Source organism: Desmodus rotundus, chromosome 3, assembly GCF_022682495.2.
Source record: "Desmodus rotundus isolate HL8 chromosome 3, HLdesRot8A.1, whole genome shotgun sequence".
Taxonomy (NCBI): Eukaryota; Metazoa; Chordata; class Mammalia; order Chiroptera; family Phyllostomidae; genus Desmodus; species Desmodus rotundus.
In genome coordinates, this window is record NC_071389.1 from 142420240 (window position 1) to 142443292 (window position 23053).

The following is a 23053-nucleotide window of genomic DNA, read 5'->3' on the forward strand; positions in this document are numbered from 1 at the left end:
AGGTCAGTGTCTCACAATGTAATCAGCTGCCTGAATATATAATTTTCTTTGGACGGCACCATTTCTGGACAAGAGCTGTGCAGCTACATTTAAGAGAGGTGAGAGCCTGGGACTTTGGCTGACAGAAATTACACAGTAAATTTAGCAGAGATTGAGGGCATGGATAAACCCACCATATTTTTCAAGAAAAATAAGACTGCCAGTGAGCTTCAAAAGAAAACAGGAAGTGGGTGTGATTGGGGGACAAGAAGTCTTGCCACTCCACCCAGGAGCTTGCCTAGTGCAGTGAGGACTGACGGGTTAGAAGACCTGGAGAGGAGGGGGGGGAGGTGGAGAGGTGGCGGTCAGTGTGTGCCTAGGGCCAGCAAAAATCCATGGATGGCTGAGACACTGGTTTTGTATGAAATGCAAATCTCATTTCCTCTACTTGACATGGAACTCTTGAGCTTTTCACCCTATCAACAGTAGGTAAAAAGAGGGATTTTCTTTTTTAATTTCAGAAAGAGCCCAAACAAAACAGCTTCATTCACTGTGCCAGAAGGTGGGGACCATTTTGTCCCCATTCCAGGTCAAAGATTCAATACTTTGCAATGCATACAAGGTCTATCTGGAAAAAGCCCAGCCATTGTTAATATAATAAGAATGGTTTGCACGACATTGATGTAGCCTGGCAGCCAAGGAGAGTGGACTGGAGTGCGTGCGTGAACAATGACAGCTTCACTGTACTAGTCAGCGGGGGTGGTACATGAGGTTGAGCAAGCATGTGTGCTGTGTGGCCATCACATTCAAAAGGACTGAGCAAGTAGAGCAACAAATCTGCACCAAATTTTGCCTTAAGGTTGAAAATTCCTTCACGGAATAGGAAACTATTTGGATAATCGAGAAGGCCACAGCAATGAGCAGCTGGTGATTGGCAGCTTCATCACAATAACATGCCCAATCATGCATCACATCTCAGGAAAAGTTTTTTGGCAAAACATCAAATCACCCAGATGACTCAGTCCCCCTACATCCCCTATCTAGTGCCCTATGACTTCTGGCTTTTCCCAAAACTAAAATCACCTTTGAGAGGGAAGATATTTCAGACTGTCAGTGAGATTCAGGAAAATATGATGGGGCAGCTGATGGTGATTGGGAGAACTGTATGAGGTCCCAAGGTGCCTACATTGAAGGGGACTGAGGCATCATTGTCCTATGTACAATGTTTCTTGTATCTTGTATTTTCTTTAATAAATATCTCTATTTTTCATATTACATGGCTGGACACCTTCTGGACAGACCTCATATAAGTTCCGTGAGTACCTCATTGCCTTGGGTAGAGAGAATGGCGTGGGGGTGCGGTAAAGGAGATCTCTGGAGGGGTGAGACTGCTTGTTTGGCAAGTGAACGAGAGGTACAGGTCTCTTTTTGAAGTGTGTACTTCGAGGCTCAGAGTTCATGCCACTGTGTTCTAGCTTTGATCTAAGACTTCAGAATGAGTGGGGGCTCGAAGTTCCTTCTACACTTTTAGCCTTCCCATGTGAGAGGTAAGAAGACAGATGTACAAGCTCGTCAAAATCATAGGGAAATCACCAGCAACACCAAATCAGAACTCTGGACAGCCCTCAGTGCCCTGCAGGAGCTGGGAAGCCCAGAGCACAGACAGGAGGTCCCAGGTCTGATTTCTTGCTCACAGAAGCAGTTGAGTTGGTACTGATTCCTCAACAAGTGTGAAGGTGGCTGTTAGGAGTAGGTTGTTTCAGAATGAGATCTTTGCAAACTCCATGCCTTCTTTCCTCTTGTTGTGAGATGTGTGCCTTCCACTCCCCCCAAAGTCCCACCCCTCTGAGAATCTCTACAGGGTGATGAGTTGGCAGCGCCGTTTCCAACCCAAAAGTCATGAAGACCAAAAAAAGGATGGTTACCTAAACAGTCATTCACACTCAGAATGCTATTTTCTATGAATAAAATAGTAAAGCTTTTTAATGTGAAAACAGGCATAAAAATTTATTTAGGAATTACCTAGGGCAAGATCAGTATAGGTAACCTTTTCAGGAAGAGGCATTTCCACTGGGGCGGGCGGGCTGGCGCTTGCAGTACCACCGTGTCTGAGTAAACACAGTGTGTTTCAGAGAGCTGAGCAGACGGCTGGCAACATGCTGGGAGATGTGGAAAGGTAGGGCTTCCCAATGCAACTCGTCTCTCAGTTAGGGGACCTTGACCTAGTTCATTTCTCTGTGTTCCACAGTTAAAAAAAAAAAAAACAACAACAAACCACGAAACCCTTAATCTCTTTTGAAAAGCTTTCAGATTAAAAAAAAATTGTGCATCCTTCATCAGGTTTTGGCAGTAAGGTCTTCCAAATTCTCATCCTTTCCACCACTAGGTGTGAGGACTTTCAACTCCTATTGTATGTACTTTGTTCCAGAAGAGCACTTACCTGTAACCGCTGCAACTAAACAACTAACCTGATGGTTTAAGGAGCTCTGTTAGGTCTGTTGTGGGCTATGGATATAGTCCTAACAGACTCTTCCCTGAGAACAGCCCTGCCTATAGTCACAATTGTCCATGGACCCAAGGGTGTCTCCTGAGTTGGCCAGCCACTTGTAGGTGGGCTCAGGGTAGCCTCAAATACTATTGTCAAACTACTACAGAACGGTTATAAACTGGATAAGTCGTTAGGTTAAATAGTGTTTACCAAGTTTTTATTTTTTAAAGTATATTTTATTGATTATGCTATTACTCTTTGGCCACTTTTTCCCCTTTATTCCCCTCTGCCCTGCACCCCCCCTCCCACCAGCATTCCCTGCCTTAGTTCATGTCTATGGGTCATACATATAAGTTCTTTGGCTTCTCCATTTCCTATACTATTTTTGACCTCCCCCTGTCTATTTTGTACCTACCATTTATGCTTCTTATTCCTGTACCTTTTCCCCCATCATCCCCTGTACCCCTCCCTGCTGATAACCCTCCAGGCTGGTCTTCATTCCTGTGATTCTGTCCCTGTTCTAGTTGTTAGCTTAGTTTGTTTTTGTAGAAGAAGAAGGAGGAATTCCACCGAGGGTTTCAGAGGGAGCATGGCTTTAGTGACATCTTGGTTTTGGATTTCTAGGGTCTGCACCTCTGAGAGAATACATTTCTGTTGCTTTTAAGCCGCCCATTTGTGGTACTTTGTTATGGCAGCCCTATGAAACTAATACAATAATTAAACTTTCCTAAATGATATTTACCTTTACCACATGCAATTTTACTGCATGTTTTGAAAATGTTTACCATAATCCAGTTCATTGACTTCACAGACCACTAAGGAGGTTGTGAAAATACTGGACTAGAAATGCCCTTTAACATTCTTTCCAAACTTGAGAGTCTGTGATTCTATGGGACATAAATGGGATGTAGCTCAGAAGAACCAGAACACAAAAAAACATCTAGTTTTGCACCCTATTCTCAGGATAGCCAAGCTTTACCCTATGATCCCTTATAGATTCTGGAAAAAGACAAATATTTTAATGTTAGACAAAAGTTATAACATTAAGAAAAAATTGGTTTTTTGAACATTTGGCTATTGCTCAGAGTTCCCTTCCCCAAATAACAGATAGTAAAGCAACTAATTATAATCTAAATGTGGTGACTTTTTTAAAAATAGACTTTTATTTAGTTAGTTATTTTTGGAGAGTGGGGAAGGGAGGGAGAAAGAGGGAGGGAAACATCGATGTGTGAGAGACATCTATTGGTTGCCTCTTGCACACCCCTAACTAGGGACCTGGCCCACAACCCCAGCATGTGCCCTGATGGGGAATTGAACCGGTGACCTTTCAGTTTGCAGGCCAGCTGAGCCACACCAGGCAGGGCTAAATGTGGTGACTTTAATCCCAACATGCTAGATTACCCGACAGTTCCAGAGGTGCTGGTCAAAGGCTGCAAACTTGCAGCTAGAAGATGAATAAATTCTAGGGGCCTGATTTACAGCACGGTGACTGTAGTTAACAGTACCTTCTCACACACTTGAAAGTCACTAAGAGACTAGCTCCTAAATGTTCTCACCACAAAAAGGAAACGATTATTATGTGATGTGATGGAGGTATTAGTTAACGCTACAGTGGTAATCACATTGCAGTATGTGTATAACTGTAGCAACTCAACATGCTGTACGCCTTAAATGTAGACAATGTTATATGCAGTTATATGTCAATTTAAACAAACTGAAAATTCCACCTCTATTTCAAATGCCTCTGAAGATGAGTAGAGGTACAGACTTTCCAACCTGGTTATTTGGCTAGTAGACTTGACTAGACCTCCAACAAAGAGGCATTATTTTGCAGATCAAAACCTACCTGTAGGGTTGATTGACTGCAAGCTGGCTGAGGGAAGCAGTTGCTTCCCAACTTGGCTAATGCTTGGGAGACAGAACAGGAGACAGACAAAAAAGTGTCCGCTTTCTGTCTGGTAGCCCAGCCTGATTTAAGTTCATAACCTTGTGTTCTTACTTAGCCTCTCTCAACTTCAATTTACTGATCTCTTAAATAATGAAAATAACCCCCACCTCCTTGGGTTGTTGCTGGGATTCAATACATTCATTACATACTAATTAATATGAAATCATATTAATGATGAATAATGATGAAATAGTACAGAATCTACGTACATAAAGGATTGTGCCTGACACCATGTAAACACTGAGTAATTATTGGATATTTTTATCATCATAAGACTGTAAGCTCCCTGAACACAGAAACTACGGTTCAGCCATCTTTGTATACACCTCCTCACTGCAAACATAGTGCCTTGCACAGGCAAGTTGCACGATTATGTTGGTTGAAGGAGTTCACTTCTAACAGCACAATAGCACTCCTGCTGTGTCTTCATCACAAACGACACCTATTTCTCAAAGGGAAGCTATAATCTCAAAGGCCACAGTGAACTTCACAGCATTAAATGTACCTCATTAATCTAAATGGCAGCAGCAAGTAGAACCTTCTCAGCTTCAGAGGAGAAAAGTTAAAGGACATGCATGAGGTCCGTCTTCTGTCTGTCAGCAGGGCTGGAAACAGAAGCCAGGATTCCCCACTGCCGACCCCGTGGGCTGGAACAGCCCTTTTGAAAAGACCTCATGCAAGCAGAGCTTAACAAATGACAGTACATTTCTGGGGCAAATGGGATTTCTCCAAGGGAAGAAAGGCTTTTCCCTCTTTTTACATTTTTCATTCATGAGAGGACCATGCAACAATTTTAGGTATCATTTTGAGGAAAGAAAAAAATGATCACTACCAACTCTTTGTTTTGGCAAAACACCTCTTAGTCCTCGGTCAGGGGCACTCACAATGCACGCGTTTGCCATCACAGTGCCTGGGCCTCTGTGTGCCCCACATTCTTCACTTTGCATAATATCATAGCTCCTTTCCCACGTGCCTAACCTTCACCATAAGGATCATTTGTAAGGGCTGTGTCAGACCACTGTGTGAGTGTGCTACCATCTAGCAAACTGGTCTTCCTTCTTTTTTTTTTTTTGTCATTTAAATTAGTTTTCAGGAAGTAGGTGCACACTCACAAAGCATGTGTGTCAAATTAACTTCCTTCTTTGTGTGAGCAGAAGCAAGTTTATGGACATTTAAGATATTGGACTACCTTGCAAATAAGGAAAGGCTTACCAGCTCAGCAATTATTTTTCATTTGCCTCCTTCTCACGTTGAAAGCAATTATATCAGTATTTTCACTAATGGAACAACTCCCTCCCTCATAAGATTGAATTTCCCCCTAAAGTAATGAAAAGCAATGGAGCAGACGAAGGGGGTAATTGCTGATTTTCCTTTTCCAGTTTTTCATCGGTGTGTGGTGACCTTTGTGGTTTTCTCCCCAAAGTCATTCCACCCTTCTGTTTTTTTTATTTGTTATTTTTAAGTATATTTTATTGATTAGCTATTACAGTTGTCCCAATTTTCTCTCCCTTTTGTTCCCTTCCTCCCTGCATCGTCCCCCCCACCACTAGCATCCCCCCACTTAGTTCATGTCCATGGGTCATACATACAAGTTCTTTGGCTTCTCCATTTCCCGTACTATTCTTAACCTCCCCTTGTCTATTTTGTACCTACCAATTATGCTTCTTATTTCCTGTACCTTTTCCTCCATTCTCTCCCCTCCTCCTCCCCCGATAACCCTCATGTGATCTCCATTTCTGTGATTCTCTTCCTGTTCTAGTTGTTTCCACCCTTCTTTATTACGTAGAATTACCTTGTGGCTTTGGTGGGATTTACTGCAGCTCCAAAAGTTGGTCCTGATCTAAAGTGGCAGTCCCCAACCTTTTTGGCACCAGGGAAGGATTTTGTGGAAGACAGTTTTTCCATGGACAGGGTTGGGGAGCAGGGATGGTTTCCAGATAACTCAAGTGTATTACATTCAAGCTCACCTCCTGTTGTGCCGCCTGGTTCCTCACAGTCATGGACCAGTACCTGCCCAAGGTTGGGGACCTCTGGTCTCCAGGGATTGCTTTCAAACAGAGCAGAATGTGTCCCTTCTGCACCGAATTGGTAAGTCAGGGGGATGATGTGTCTACTGACATTTGGTGTCTGGGGGGCCACGGATGCTGTAGGACAGCCTTGAACCACGAAGATCTTCTCAGAATGCCAACAGCACCCCTGTAGGAAATTACTTGTCTACAACCTGTGAAGATAGTCTTATCACCCCTTCCACAGTGATTGGTTCAGGTGTCTAGTCTTCAGCCAATCAAACCTTGACATTTCCCTATGCTCAGTCCTGGCAACTCAAAACTGAGGACTTTTAATCGAAGTAGAATTAACATACATAAAAGTGGGGAACTCTTGGGAATACAGCTTAGTGAATCATCACAGAATAAATACAGCCATGTAACCACCACCTAGGTTAAAAAATAGAACACTGGCTGCTTCAAGCTCCTCAAGCCCCTTTGCAACCATGACCCTTCCCTCTTCCTGGAAGGAAACTGCTTTCCAGAGTTCTAACATCACAGATTTGTTTTGCTGATTTTCAACTAAATATAAATGCAATCATATTATGCTTTTTATTTTTTTGATTCTGGCTTCTATGAACACACAGTTTGCGAGATTAATCCAGTGTTGAGTACAGCAGTTTACTTACGTTTATTATGGTGTCGTATTTCATGGTATGGGTACCACAATGCATTTGACTATTAATGGACACTGGGATTGTTACAAGGTTTTGGCTATTATAAATAACGTTAGCAACAACTTGCACATACATTTTGGTGAACATATGCTTACCTTTCAGTATATATCGAGGAGTGGAGATAATGTTCTCCTTTAGTAGATACCGCCAAATAGTTCTTCAAAGTAGTGGTGCTAATCTGCCACCAGCAGTATAAGGGCGTTCCAGTCACTCCATATTCTTGTTGCCGCTTGTTATTTTCACTCTTTTTAATTTAGTCACACTGATGAGTGTGTAGTTATATCTCATCATGGTTACAATCAGCAATTTCTTGAGCTGCATTTCCTGGCTAATACTGTTGAGCACATTTTAATGCATTTCTTGGCCACTCCTCTTTTGTGATGTGAGTACCTATTCCTGCTTTCCTCATTTTTCTACTGAGGTTTTTTCCTATGAATTTATAGGGGTCTGTTACATGTTTGGGATAGGAGACCTTTGTTAGTTATGTTTTTCCTATGCTGAGACTTGCCTTTTCAGTCTCTTAATGGTGCCATTTGATAGCTTGAAATTCCTAACTTAATTTAGTCTAATTCAGGGGTTTGCAGACTTTTTCTGAAAAGGGCCAGAGAGTAAATATTTGAGCCTCGAGATCTCTGACACGACTACTGAACTCTGCCACAGCAGTGTGACAGCAGCGTGACAGCAGCCACAGGTGATATGCAAATGAATGGGCGTGGCTGACTTCTGGTAAAACTTGATTTACAAAAACAAAGGGGCCAGATTTCTCAGTCCTTTCCTGTATGGTTAGTGCTTTTTGCATCCTAGTTAATAAATGTTTTCTACCCCGAGATCATAGGGACATCTTATAATATCTTCCAGAACCTTTATTGTTTTAATTCAGTTTAGGAGGGGTGAGGAAGTGAGGCCCTTCATGCATTCTATTACATCCTTTTAAAATTATTATTAATTTTAGAGAGAGGGAGGAAGGGAGAGAGAGAAAGAGAAACATTGATTTGTTGTTCCACTTATTTATGCATTCAGTGGTTGCTCCTTGTATGTGCCCTGGCCAGGGATAGAACCTGCAACTTTGGAGTGTGGGGATGACGCTTTAACCAACTGAGCTACTTGGCCAGGGCCACTATCACATGTCTTTATCTGACCAAAAACAAACCCTTCTATTTCTAGTTTGTTAAGGGTTTTTATCATCAATAGATGTCACATTTCACTAAATACTTTTCTTTGCATCTACTGAGGTGATTGTATTTTTCTCTTTTGTAGTAGTATTGGGTTGTCCAATAAGTTCATTTGGTTTCCCCATAAGATGGCTCTAGTAGCACTTAGTTGACTTAAACTTCATTAGAAACAATTTTTTTTAGATTGTATTTGACATATCAGCATACATTAAAAAAACTTATCAAAGTTAGTGGATTTTTGTGTAGCCATTTTAATATTGAAGATGGAAGAAAATAAGCAACAAGTTCAGCATATCATGCTTCATTATTTCAAGAAAGGTAAAAACACAACTGAAATGCAAAAAAAGATCTGTGCAGTGTATGGAGAAGGTGCTGTGACCGATTGAACGAGTCAAAAGTGGTTTATGAAGTTCTGTGCTCCACCATCGGGTTGAAATTAACAGTTGAACGGTTGAAATTAACAGCAATCAAATTAAGACATTAGCCCTGGCTGGTGTGGCTCAGTGAATTGAGTGCTGGTCTGCTAACCAGAGTTGCCAGTTCAATTCCCGGTCAGGGCACATGTCTGGTTGCAGGCCAGGTTCCCACTTGGGGGTGTGCTAGAGGCAATTATTGGTGTTTCTCTCACACATTAATGTTTCTCTCCCTCTCTTTCTCCCTCCCTTCCTTCTCTCTAAAAACAAATAAATAAAATCTTTTTTAAAAATTGAGACATTAATTGAGAACAATCAATGTTACTCCATGTGGGAGATAGCTGACATACTGAAATATCCAAATCAAGAAAGTTATTGGAGAAAATGAAAATTATATCTTTTATTTTGTGGAGAAAACCATACAGACTTTTTGGCCAACCCAATAATATGCTAGCTTACACTGGTTGATTTTGGATTTAACTAACCTTATTGCGGTAGGCAGCCTCTAGCATGACCTGTGATCCCTGCCTCAGGTGTTCACAACTGTGTGTAATACTCTCTCATGAGTGCGGGCTGCACCATTCTGTCCCCTTCTAACAGACAGAAAATCACAATAATGATGTGATGGCAAGTCTCTCCTGAGATTAAGTTAGGAAGACTTTAACTTCAATCTCTGTGTCTCTATCTCGTTCAGCCCTTGCTCTGGGGAGAGCAGGCTGCCCCGTTGTGACTACTGCTGTGGAAAGGTGCATTTAGCGAGGAACTGTCTCCGTCCAGGAATGAGTGAGAAGCTGAGTCCTGTCAACAGTCACTTGAGTGATCTTAAAAATTAATCCTCCCCTAGTCAAGCCTTGAAGATTAAATAAACTATAAAAATAAGTAAAGCAGTCCTGCCTGGGAGGCTCAGTTGGTTGGGTCATCGTGCTGTACACCAAAAGGTTATGGGTTTGATCCCTCCTCAGGGCTCATGCCTAGGTTACAAGTTCGATCCCCAGTCAGGGTGTGTATGGGAGGCAACTGACCAATGTTTCTCTCTCAGATTGATGCTTCTGTCTGTCTCTCCCTTCCTCTCTCCCTAAAAATCAACGAACATATCCTTGGGTGAGGGTTTTTTAAAAATAGGAAAAACATTGAAACAGCTTTAGTATCTAGTAAAAGCTCAATACAATTGAGGTTTATTATCTTTATTATCTCAAGCAATATTATCTCTGAGCTTACTTTTCCATATCTGTTAAATGGGGATAATAAGACCTATTTCATAGGGCTGTTATAAGCAATAATGAATAATGCATTAGTAAGCACTTAATGAATCACTATTACTATCTTAACAGTTTAACTGCTGTTTTTTAAAAGTAGGAATTGAGTTTTATTCATTTTTGAATTCCCTAATGCAACAGAATAGATGTACAATTAATAGTTTGGAGTTAATTGACAAATTCAATCTGTCTTCGTATGTATAAGACAAAAAACAAACTTCACAGACTTGGGCAAGTCATTTAACTTCTGTATATTCATCCACAAAGCGAAGCCACCAGACTGAGTCTCTATGGTTTCTACAAGCTCCATTCATTCATTCACTTGTTTATTCATTTAATAAATATTTATTGGACCCCGACCATATGCCAGTCTCAGGAATTCAAACACGAGCAGAACTGATGAGGTCAATGGAAGGAAGACATAAAATAAATAATCACACAGACGAATCCACAATTATAAACTCTGATATGAGTCATGAAGGGAAGACTCAGGGAGCTGAGAGAGAAATTAAAGGGGGAACGGGGCCTAATCCAAAGGAAGAGGAAACTTACAAAGGTCATAATCTATGAATTCTGAGGTTGGTGGAAGGACCTTTGCCCTCTAGCTATCAGAAAGAATAGATTAAAGTGAGTGATTCCTGCACCAGCGGAATCTTAGAAATCACTCTGCTTGTCCCCATTGTCCTTGCCAGCTGCCTTGGTTTGTGTATCTATTCATCCATTTATGACTAGGCTGGGCCAAGCACCAGGGATCTGAGAGGAAAGGACAGATAGTTTGAACAGAATTCATCTCCTGATTTTAATGTATGCATTGGAACCACACAAAGTAAGTGTCCCAAATCTCTGCACAGAACATCTATGATAGGGAGATAATTGCTGGAAATGACTAGTGTGATGCTGTTAATGCCAGATCAGAGGAGGCTGCCAAGGCTTGGCTTTTTTTCCCCTTGTGGCAGCCAAAAAACACAGGTGTCTTAAAGAAAAGAAAGTACAGAGGAGAGTGCTGAATGATCAGGAAACGTATTAATGCTGAAGCCTCAGCCCAGCCCCGAGGATCTCCACACAGAGTCAGCTTGCCAGCTTTCTCCCGAGTTGCCACGTAATAGTGGGGCTGCATTCGGGTTTGAGGGAGGTGTTCTCATTTCCTGTTGCCAAGTGGCCTCATAGTCCTCTGAAGCCCTTGTATGAAAAAGCTGACAGCTTGTCTTCTCCGTGCTGCCATTTCTGGGCCCACCATCCGCAGTATGCCTTATAAAGCACAGAGCGGGACAAGCTCAGAGACAAATTATCATTCTCAAGGATGTTTCCAGGGTGCCACTTCCATAACTGCATTCACATCCGGAAGCCTGACTTTCAGGGACTGCCTGTTTCACGCACACGCTGCCTCTCTGTTCCTATAGACCTTTCCTGCTACGGGTTACTCCTATCGCTGGAATTCAAATTCTCGTTAGGGTTAGATAAACCTCGGCCTCCCCGCAGAGTGTCCCATGAGTTATGCTTCACCTCCACAGTGTGCACACTGGTGTAAACCTTCTTGAGTCAGAGAGTCCCCTGGGTACAAATATTTACATGTTTCAAGAAAATGCTTCCAGATGAAGTCACTGCCGATTCCTTGAAACCATCCTGACTGGGTTCTAAGAAGGTGGGAAGTCAGCGGAATTAAAAGGATGTAATTTTGAGCTAGGTTTTTTTTTTCCTAAATTGATTTTAGAGAGAGAAAGGGAGAGAGAAAGAAACATTGATTTGTTGTTCCACTTATTTATGCATTCATTGGTTCGTTCTTGTATGTGCCTGACCAAGGATCAAACCTGCAATCTTGATGCATCGGGATGATGCTCTAACCAACTGAGCTACCTGGCCAGGGCAACTGAGTAAGGTTTTAGACACCTCTTAACCCAAACTGTTCCTTGCCAGATGACTTGAGGTCCCTCAAGTCTCTCCTGTGTGGCATGATAGAACCTCTTGGGGCTGTGAAGAGCCACCCGCAATGGCAGAGCCCTCACTTTTTCAATGCCGAACACAGCCCTGGGAGAAATGTCATGGCCGACATTAATACAAAAGCAGCTTAGATTCGTGTGGGGGTTGTTCATATAAGCAAGGGAGTGTTGGGGGTGAACACAGGCAGCTAAATGGCTCTTTAGACAGACAATTTTTCCCTTTGTTTCTGGCTGCCGGCTAGAAGTATGTTTCAGTTTTCTAGTCGGCAAGTTCAGCCAGATGCACACATGGTAGATGACAAAGAAAGAGGCCAGGACAAAAAGATATTAAAATTAAAAACACACTTCAGAGATGGTCTTCTGCTCAAACAGGGAGAATTATAAATCAAGAATGAGGTCAAGTGACGGTGTTGAGTTCAGCCTTGCTTGTCCCTTGATATTATTGTGATGCCCAGAAGAGAACTATCAGGGAGAAAAGTCTGAGCTAAAGCATCTGCACTCCTAGCCCATTAGCCACTAAGACTCGGTTTTAGGACAGCACCAAAATAAACATTCAGAGAGGAGAAATGCATACAATCGGCATCTGTCCGCTTTTTAATTAAATCAGTCATTTACAAAGACACATTCTGTGCTGAGGGTTCAAGTTGCAAAGAAAATACTACATGCAGAAATCTACTCTCCAAAGATCATGTGACTTGTAGGGCAAAGTCTGAGAGCCAAGGTCAAATCTGAGCCAGCTAAGGCCAAAGTCAGAGTAAGTGACAGACATTCACAAGCTCAAGGACAAGAAGGAAGTCAAACACATTATAGACAAGCCCTGTGTTCTTAATGAGCAGATTGTCCCCTAAAGACTTATCTTTAAGCTGGTTGTTTGTGAAGAGCTAGGATACATTTCCCCATGTGAACAATGATATTTACAAAGTTGTGTTCTCAGATCAGTCAATTTTTACTTGGCACAGTGTAACCAAAATCACCTCCGGTCACCTTAAGATCCTTAAGACTTGCCTTTGAGCCCCTGGAGTGACAGTGACGAGCTGAAGGAGAGAACTGGTTACAACTGATGGTAACACAGTGTGGGGTGGGGGCAGAGGGAGCCTTCAGCAGCCAGGTGCAAGGCGCGTGCACTGCACCCGAGCACCTGGCTGGAGGCCAGGTGGAGGAGGCTGAAATCCAGCCTGCCCTCTCCACCAGCCAGGCTGGGGCTCCAGGGCGGTGCTGTGGCTGCCAGAGGAGGTGCCTTTTTCCAACTTGTCTAAGAGGCTGTGCTCCTGAAGGAACGCTGGAGGCTCCAATAGCAACAGTGAAAGATGGCTTTTCAAGAGAGGGGTATGGCTTTTCTAGAAAGGGGCTTCTCTAAAACAGTGGTAAGTAATTTTGGCAGAGGAGGATATTACTGGGGAGAAGGAGGAGAGAAGCAGTCATCCAGATACACATTTCTATTCTGGGGTCACCAGAAGCTCAAGGAGTTATAAACAAAGAGGTCCTGACCAAAACTGCTTCTGGAAGCAAAACAGTCCTCACCAACTGTTCTCACATTCCACACTGAGACTCTCAATCGACCTGGCTGCTTCAGTGAGGGGATGGCAGTCAACTCAGAAAAGGTTTGTTACACCTTAGGGCTGGTACAAGTGGGGGAAGGAAAACAAGGTACCTTTTGGGATGTTCTGTAGAGTGGGACTCCCGAGCAGATGAGGAAGCACCCAGCCTGCTCTGGTGGAGTCCAGAGGCTGCTCTGGACACAGAGAAGGGAGAAGGTATGGCCACCATGTGCTGGGTAGGGGTGTGTGAGACAAAGTAGGTGTGGAAAATGGTCCCATTTCAAATTGAATGTGGATTAGGGATCCTTACCCAAGCCTAGGGTCCTCTATTGTAATAGGAAGAAGAAAAACAGCTTCCCCAAATCGTCCCCATCGGCCAGTGGATGAGCGGAGAGAGCGATGGTCATGCACAGGAGGTTTTAGGGGCCAGGCCTGGGCCTGGCCTACAGCGCGTGCGCTCATGTTTCTTTCCTTCCCCTTCTCTTTCCTTTCTTCTCAAGCAACCCAGCACCAGCCACCTTTTATTAGGTGTCGATTACAATAAAAGGATTCAGAGGTGCTGGCAAAGATGATAGTCAGGAATACGAGTCCACTGAGAGTCCTCTGCAGTGGGCCTTGCATCGCAGCTCCTGGATGAGTTCCTTATAAGAAGGGCAGTAGCTGAACAGCACAGAAGCCGCCAGCACCACAGAAGCCCCGGCAACCTCCCTTCCGTCACATCCACGTACTGGTAATCCTGGTAGTAACCACTTGGAAATGCTCCAGCGAGGCCTTAGGGGTGAAACCCCGCATCGGTCTCCAGCTTGGCAGCTCCCCCAGCTTGGCAGCTCCCCTATTTCGACGCCCACGAGTCCCTTTTCCTTCACTGGTTGGAGTCTGGGGCGTCAGCTCTCACCAACACGCACGTCTCATTGGCGGAAACTCAGTCACGTGGCCGCACTCAACGCAAGGGAAGCTGGGAGCCACGTCCGGCTGCGTGCGCAGGAAGAGCAGAGCCAGGAGGTGCGATCGCTGCGCACCCCGGTCTCTCCGCAGAGAGGGAGTGTGCGTGTGGCCTCGGGAAGGGGTTCATGCCGTGTGTCTGTACCCGTGCTTGCGCAGGCAAGAGAGCTGCGCTGTGGCTGTGGCTGTGGCTATGGCTGACACCGGCAGGACTGAGAACCAGGCTGCGACTCTCACCCTCTCCGCCTCAGGTGCGTACAGTGTCACCCGGCTTCCTCCCACGGGCACTCACTCACGCCTTTGTCTCTCCACCCAGCTCCTGCAACAGTCTTTTTCTAACCAGGCCTCTTCTGAAATCGATCTGCCACAACAGTTGCAAACCCCAGCTGCTCCTTTACTCCTTGGCCAGTGAAAAGAGAATCAATTATCCCTGCCCTCAGTGAATTGCAGTGTCTGCTGAACGGCCCAAGGACAGGATTCAAGGTCTCGGCCCCAGCCCATAAGGCCCTACTTAATCTGCACCTAATCACTTCAACAACTGCTTTTTGCCCTTGGTCCCCACCTGGCGATGACAAAAACACCACCTCCGACTTTCAAGAGTCTAGAAACCTTAGACCTCAGGGGAGATAAGGATAGGCATGCATGATCTCCATTTCACAGACACAGAAAGCTTAGAAAAGTAAAATGCTGTAAACCTGCCTGCTGTCTTTAAAGAGGTCTCAGTATGAGCTTCTGATAGTAGTAGCCTGTGTGGTCTGTTTGTCTCTGCCTTAGAAAATTCTTTAAGAAAAAAAAAGATTTTATTTATTTATTTTTAGAGAGAGGGGAAGGGAGGGAGGAAGAGAGGGAGAGAAACATCACTGTGTGGTTGCCTCTCATGTGCCCCCTACTGGGGACCTGGCCTGCAACCCAGGCATGTGCCCTGACTGGGAATTGAACCAGTGGCCCCTTGCTTCGCAGTCTGGTGCTCAGTCTACTGAACCACACCAGCCAGGGCATGCTTTAGAAAATTCTTGAGTGGCTGTATGTGGCCCCTCAATTCATATTTGTTTCAGAGTTCTCAGCATTGCCATTTTAGGGTTCGTTTTCTACCATCTCAGCCCCCCGCTTTTTACCTACACCCTTGGTAATTTCGACAACAAGTCTCATGACAGAGACATTGGGAATTGAGGCTCTGCCTCCTTTCCAGGCCCTTTCAGGACTTCTGGGTGTGGTTAATATACCGAATTTTGAGGCCAATGGCCTTATTTCCAGTGAGTTCTGCTTTGGAATGTTTTTCAAATGCTTTGCAACAGTGCCATGCAAATGGATTAAATGATAAAATAAAAAATGTAAAACAAGATGGTTCACATTCTTTGGAGGGAAAAAAAAGCAGAAATGTCTAGGATGGTGAGCATTCTTAGAAAAGTTTCCCTCCGCACTTATTCGGGATAGAGTGCCATCCATAAGGCTCTTCAGTTCTCTGGGGATCCGTGATCGGTACAAAAAGTCATCCTTCCTCAGGGCCCTCCCAACGCACACCCCAAATTAAGTTTTTATCTGCTTCTGGGGCAGCCTTTCATTTATTTATTTATTTATTTTTAAGAGAGAGATGGGATGTGGGGGGTGGGGTGGAGAGAGGGAGAGAAAGAAACATCAATTTATTGTTCCACTTATTTGTGCATTCTTTGGTTGATTCTTGTATATTCCCTGACTGGGGATTGAGCCTACAACCTTGGCTTATTGGGACAACAACTGAGCTACCAAGACAAGGCTCTTTTTTTTTTTTAATCAAATAATTTTAAGCAATAAAAGTGCAATTACATGAAAAGCCCTCTATTTTCCATGTTTAAATTATTTTTCATTGTCTTTACTTTTAAGGTGTTGAAGGTGGGACCCACTCCTGAATCTTCTTTCTAGGGGTAGGGTAAGGTACATGCTGGTCTGGAGGGTCACACACCTTGAATTTATGGTTCGTCTGCATGAATTTATGAGCAGTAGGTGGTTTTGTTGTTGGAGGATCGCCAGTCACACAGTGAAGCCAAGGATGCGACTCAGAGGGCACCAGGCTTCCATCTACAACCCAGCATGTGTTTTTGACCTTCATTTCAGCAGTATAGACAACCCGTCAGTGACGGCCAAAAAACTGCTTGCTGTCTTCATAGCTTGTTTCTATACCTGCCTGTCCCCACGAACGCACCAACCCTCACATCACTTGCCCTGAAGAGGATTTGCCCTTAGAGGCCGCCTTGGCTGCTGACCTGCTGAGGCCAGCGTTTCAGGACCTGCAGGTCCTCTCTCTGCCCCGCAGGCCGCCCTCCAGGTATGCCGTTCAGAACGCCAGCCTTTCATTTCTTGCCCACAGGATAGTTGTAGTTTACATTCTAGTATTTATATATGCAGAATTTGGCTTTGAGGTTGCTAAAAATATATGCAGAATTTTTGAGGCATAATTGAATTGTTTTCTCAAAGAACATGACTCTCTTTTGGAGATGGCAGCTTGCAGAAATGTGATGGGGGAGAGAAGGCATTTACTGAATCTAGGGACAAACAAAGAATTATCAGCCCTCAGTCCAATAAAATTAGAATTGTAGTTATCAGAGGGCAAGGGGCCTCTTACTTGTTTGTTTATTAAAAAATCCTGTTTTCAAGCTACACATGGTCCACTGTCAAACAGCAAAGACAGTAGAGAGTTGAAGTCAATACCGACAACTGACAGTGTGAGACAACAAACCCCAGCTTTTGGGATGGTGTGTATTGAAAGGCAGAAGTCTAAGTCGATGGTCAAAATATGCAATAACATCAGATATACAGAGACCATGTACATCAAAGGTGCTATTCATTCATTCAACGCACGTTTTTGAGAACCCAATCTGTGACAGGCTGGGATGCAGCCATGAATAGCACGGACACAGCCTCTTTGCCTTTGAACATGACACTCTAATGAAGACAATAAATAAACAACATAAAGTCAGTGTAAGTGATGCAAAGAAGACAAAACAGGGTAACGTGTTAGAAGATGATGTGGAGCAGAGGCGGCTTTTGTTTGGGTGGTCGGGGAAGGCCTCATTGAGGTAGCATTTGAACTGAGACCTGAATTAAGGAGCCAGTTGGGAGAGGATCTGGGGGAGCACTCTAGGCTGAGTGAATGGCAAAGGAGCTCAGGACTGAGCTTAGCCTATTTAAGGAACAGAGCAAGAGTCAGCCGAGCTGGTGACTGACTGAATGGGCAGTGGTATGAGCCAAGCTCAGTGAGGTAGGCAAAGACCGGACCGTCAAGGGCCTTGTAAGGCATTGTAAAGGGTGTAGATTTTATGCAGGTATGTATTTATATATTTATTTATTTGAGAGATGGGGAAGGGAGGGAGAAAGAGGGGGAGAGAAACACCAATGTGAAAGAGAAACATTGATCGGCCGCCCCCCTGCACGCACCCCAACCAGGGACCTGACCAGGCATGTACCCTGACCGGGAATCGAACTGGCGACTTTCCACTCTTTAGGATGATGCCCAACCAACTGAGCCATACTGGCCAGGGTGTAGATTTTATTGTAAAGGTAGCATGGGCTGACATAGGTGTGTAATGTAGTCTGGTTCACTTGTTTACATACTCTGTACATACTGTGTGTAAATGAAGCGGGAGGCACATAGGAGGTTGGCCTAGTGGTGCCAGGGAGAGAAGATGGTGGCTTGGACAAGGGTGGCAGCCAGGGACATGGAGGAAAGCAGAGAGACATTAATTATATTTTGGAGACAGAGCCAACTGAGTTTGTTCATTGTACGTAGGGGGAAAGAGAAAAAAGAATCAAGGAAGGTTCCCAGGTTTTTACCTTGAACAGCTAGCTACGGAGAGTGCCATTTGAGTGGTCCTCCTCACCGGGATGTCTGAAGAGCTTCCATATGCGAGATCCATGCTCCGAAGGTGCAGACAAGTCTCTGGAGCAGGGATGGGCGCGGGTCTCTGGGGCATTTTTGTTACCTGTGCCAGTGCGTTGTACAGGGGTCACATCTGCACAGCCCCTTTGACCCTGTTCAGTGGCATTGGGGACCCTTCTGCTTCCAGGGAGTTTTTAGAAAGGGAGAGGGCAGTGTTTCTGGTCACCAGGTGGGGGAGGGGCCACTGGCATCTAGTGCCTGGGGCCAGGAATGGGGAGTGTGCTGCAATCTGCAGACCGGGCTTTACCGGGAACAGTGGTTCCATCCCAAATTCCTGTGCCTTAGGAGAGTTTATTTAAAACTTAGGACTCTCTCCTTCTCCATCCTTAAAATGAAGACATTAGATGAAATCATCTCTGAGGTTAGATCCAACTACCTTATTGTATGACTCACAAAATACACAAACAATAGTGATATAAGTAGGCTGTTATGGTGGCCTTGAAAACACACCGCTTAGATCTCCTGCTGTGGGGAGTGTGAATGACTGATGGTCCCAGCTGCTGATGCTCCAGACCCACCCCCACACTTCCTTGGAGACCACGCTTCCCAGGCTGCTCCCAGCCAGTGACTGAGCAAGGAGGGGGCACTGATGCAGGCCCAGTCCTGCAAGATGCAGGACTCCCTGAAGGAGTGGCTTGGGCTCAACGACTCCTCATCGGCTGGGCTGAACTATGCTTGCGAGTGCAGCCCAAGACTCCTGCCTGATCCCTCTTCCTCCTGTCTCTCCCTCGCCGCTCTCCCCCATTCCGGCTCCCTCCTCTTTATCCTTAGCAGTTGTTCCCCTAATAAACTTCTTACACATTCAATCCCATCTTGGCTTCTGCTCCTCAGAGAACCCAGATTTACCCCTGTGGTGCCAGCTGTTTGAGAAAACAAAAGGGAAGATGGGGTTTGGAGACTGGCTTACTCACAGCCTAGCAAGCAAAGAGGATGGTATCCCGAATGTTATGTGAAGCATGGATGGTGCCTGGAAGAAGGTGGTGGCACAATTACTAACTATTTCTCCAGTGGTGACTTGGGAGAATGGCCCTGTGGAGAGGAATGCAGTGGCCGGTGCAGGGACCCAGACATTTGAGTGATAGGAGGGCAACAATACTTCAAGAACACCAGAGTTGACTAGTTACTGCGAAGTTGTCCTGATGCATGGCGAAGGGCTAACAAACAATAACGATGAGTGTGAGAACCAGAGAGGCTCTTCAGTAACTCACAAAGAGGCCCTTCTCTCGTGCGGTGGAAGAACTGACAGAGTTGGGCCACTGAGGGAGGGTCTGATGAAGTCACAGAGCTCCAGAGACATTTGAATACTTAGCTAAGGCAAGTCAGTTATGCTGTGATCGGGGACCTGTTTGGAGAAAGCTGGAACTCTGAAACACAGTATGGGAACATGTGGATGGATGCCTCTCCAGCTGCTGGCTTGGCAGAGGCCCTGAACCCTCCGAGGCTGCCAAGCTGGCACTCTATGTCAGTAGCATGAGTGCTTTCACCAGGCTGGAACACACAGCCCCAACCCTGCCCCCCGCAAGGCAGCAGGCACACTCTCAGGGGCTGCCCCTACTTCCTCTACTGGCTTCCAAGCTAATAACTAGGATTAAACCCCAGCACGACCTAGAAGGGAATCATCTGAACTTAATAGAGGGGAAAGAGATTGTATGTCAAAGGAGCTGTGAGAGGTAGCCAGGATGTATCAACAGGAAGCTGGGAGTAACCTTGGGATTACATTGCAATAATTTGAGAGAATTTGATCAAGGAAGCAAGAACAGAAGACTAGAAAAGCAACAATGCATTGACTTGGGGGGCACTTTCTTTGGACACAGGACTTCCCACCCTGATAAAAACCTCAGAGGATGAGGACAGCTGCTGGTGCGGCCCTTAGAAACCTAGATACATGAGAGCCAATCTGAGCGAAGTGGAGATGCTTGAGCTGCCCTGATGGAAGGTAGAGGAAAGTCTAAAGAAGCTCAGAAAATGATCCCACAGGGACCTAGAGGACATGTCACTCACCAAGACCTCCAGAGGGGCACCAGCATTGCTAAAAAGTTAGGTGGCAGCTCTCCCCTGCCTGTCAGGTTCAGGGGTAGAAGTAGCAGTCAGGTATAGGGTTGGCCAAAAAGGCCGTTAGGTTTTTTCCACAAAATAAGAGACACAGTTTTCATTCTCACCAATAACTTTACTGATTTGGATACTTTGAGTATGTCAGCTATCTCCCACTATTGGCTTCTGGTGTGTGGAAGCCAGGGGTGCTGCTAAACATCTCCCAATGCAAAGACAGCCCCCAAGCATAGAATTACTTGGTCAAAATGTCAGTAATACCAAGAAACTTTGAAAACCACTTCTGACACGTTCGATCAGTCACAGCACCTTCTCCATACACTGCACAAATGTATTTTTGCATTTCAGTTGCTTTTTTATCTTTCTTGAAATAATAAAGGATAATATGCTGAAAACGTTGCATATCTTCCATCTTCAATATCAAAATAGCTACACAAAAATTTACCAATTTTGATAAGCTTTTTAAAAAAAATTGTACACTGATGTAACGGCTGTCACAATACAATCTAACAATTGTTTCGAGTGAAGGTAAAGACCACTAAGCGCTACTAGAGCCATTGTATGGAACAAAGCAAACAACTTTTTGGCCAACCCAACATAAGAGAGCTGGGCTTGTTAATATCCATGGAATTATGAGGCTCCAGGGTGATAGAGGCCAGGTGGTTACACTTAAACAACAAGAAGCAGGAGGCCACAGTTACTTGGAATGACCAGCAAGGTCGGAGGGGCAGCCAAGGAAGCTTCATCTGAAGGGATCTATGAAATGGCTAATAGAGCATGGTGTCTCCAAGGTTAAAAGTGATGAACACCCAAGAGGGTGCTGCATGGTATCTACACCAGGAAAAGGCCAGAATGGAGGAGCAGGAGGCTGGGGGATGTCACTCCAATAAAAAGTCACACTCTTCCCTGGCTGGTGTGGTTCAGTGGACTGAGCACCAGCCTGTGAACCAAAGGGTCACTGGTTCAATTCCCAGTCAGGGCACATGCCTGGGTTGTGGGCTAGGTCCCCAGTAGGGGGCACTTGAGAGGCAACCTCACATTGATGTTTCCCTCTCTTTCTCCCTTCCTTCCCTCTCTAAAAATAAACAAAAAGTCTTTTAAAAAAAGTAATATTCTCTCACACAGTTCCCACACTTGAGCTAATTTTCAGACCTAGCGCCCACTGACTGAAGAGGTATGTTCCTAGGAGGAAGGACCCTGCGATGCTGCAGAAAATATATATTGTAAACATTCTTGCAGCTATTTCCCAAAGACACATTTGGTCATTTCCTCAGGTAACTAGAAATAAGGGAAAGAGGAATATCTAGTCATTTCGAGGACTCTCACATGGGGTCTAATTTGACTTGATTCCCAGAGTTATCCCAGCCCCCTTTTGGCATCTGATTGGGCTCTGGCAGAGAGGGAATGCTTGGCCATGGCGCACCAAGTAACTGCTCCTCCAGAACGGCCCATTTTGAACCGGGTTCTGTCATATCCACGGAGTCATGAAGTAGGATGGATCCCAGCAGCAGTCAGTTGTGAAGTGGAAATGGTGCATTCAGGATTGAGTCCAAGTGTGCTGCCTGAGCAAATAGCCCCTGTCACCAGACCCCCATGTCACCCTGCAGCTTTACCTTGGACATGTGGCTCTGGGGAAGCAGTGGCATCTCCAATCATCTGAAGAAGGAGGAGAAAGAAAGCTAGAGCTTGATTTGAAAAAGCTGGAGGTGGGTTGCCCCTGTGTGTGGGTGTAGGTGAAAATGGTGGTGGCTGCATTACAGCCACAGTCAGCAGTGGCCCTGGAAGACGCTGGAGAGAGGAGTTTACCTGTGGGCAGTACTGCGAGCCCCACCCCAGGTCATTCACTTTGCGTGGAAGAAATGGCCCAAATGTATACAAATGCCTGAACAGCAGTCCATGGCCTGGCTGGCCGGCAAGGGCTAGTCCAGGTCCATGCAAGGACATACAGAAGTGGGCATGGACTATATTTTTGTGTCACGTGTTAACCACCAGGAAGCATCTCTCACAGAAGAGGTCCTGATCAACCAATTAGACAAAACAACTTAGCCAGGTGACTTTAGTCAATCTTCATGATCAGCCAACCCCCAAAAGGTGCATTGGGCACATGAACAGAGTGGCCATGGTGGCAGACATGGAGTCTGTGTGGGCCCAACAGCAAGAACCCCCACTCATCAAGGCTGACTTAGCTGCTGATGCCTCTGAATGTCCAACTTTCAGCAAAGGAGACCAAGGCCGAGCTCTTAATCTGGCACTATTCTTTGAGGACCACTGGCCACCTTTTGGCAAGTCTATTGCATCGGACACCTTCCATCCCGATGGCCAGAGGTTCACCCTCAAAAGGATAGGTGTCTGTTCCAAGTAGTGTTTGCCTTCAGCCCATGGAGCCCCTGCCAGCATCACTAGCTGGGGTCTCATAACTTGCACAGGCATCGAATCCCACACAACTCAGCACGTGACCAGGGGCCGCACTTCACCACAAAGGAGGTACAGGAGTGAGCCCAGGACCAGGGCATCCGTTGGCCATGTCATATATCTCACTGCCAGAAGCAGCCAGATGCAACAGAAGGGCCTTCTAAATGCATCAGGTGCCAGCGTAGAGGGAACGCTTTGCAAACACGGAGTGCCATTCTTCAGGATGAAGAATGTGTGTTACATCAGCCCTGGCTGGTGTGGTTCAGTGGAATGAGTGCTGGCCT

General features: G+C 45.2%; 1 pseudogene; it reads right to left on the minus strand.

Moving 5' to 3' along the window:
* Positions 1-16126: 16126 nt before the first annotated feature.
* On the minus strand, positions 16127-18342 carry LOC112319180 (NADH dehydrogenase [ubiquinone] 1 alpha subcomplex subunit 12 pseudogene; annotated as a pseudogene).
* Between the last annotated feature and the right edge of the window lie 4711 nt (positions 18343-23053).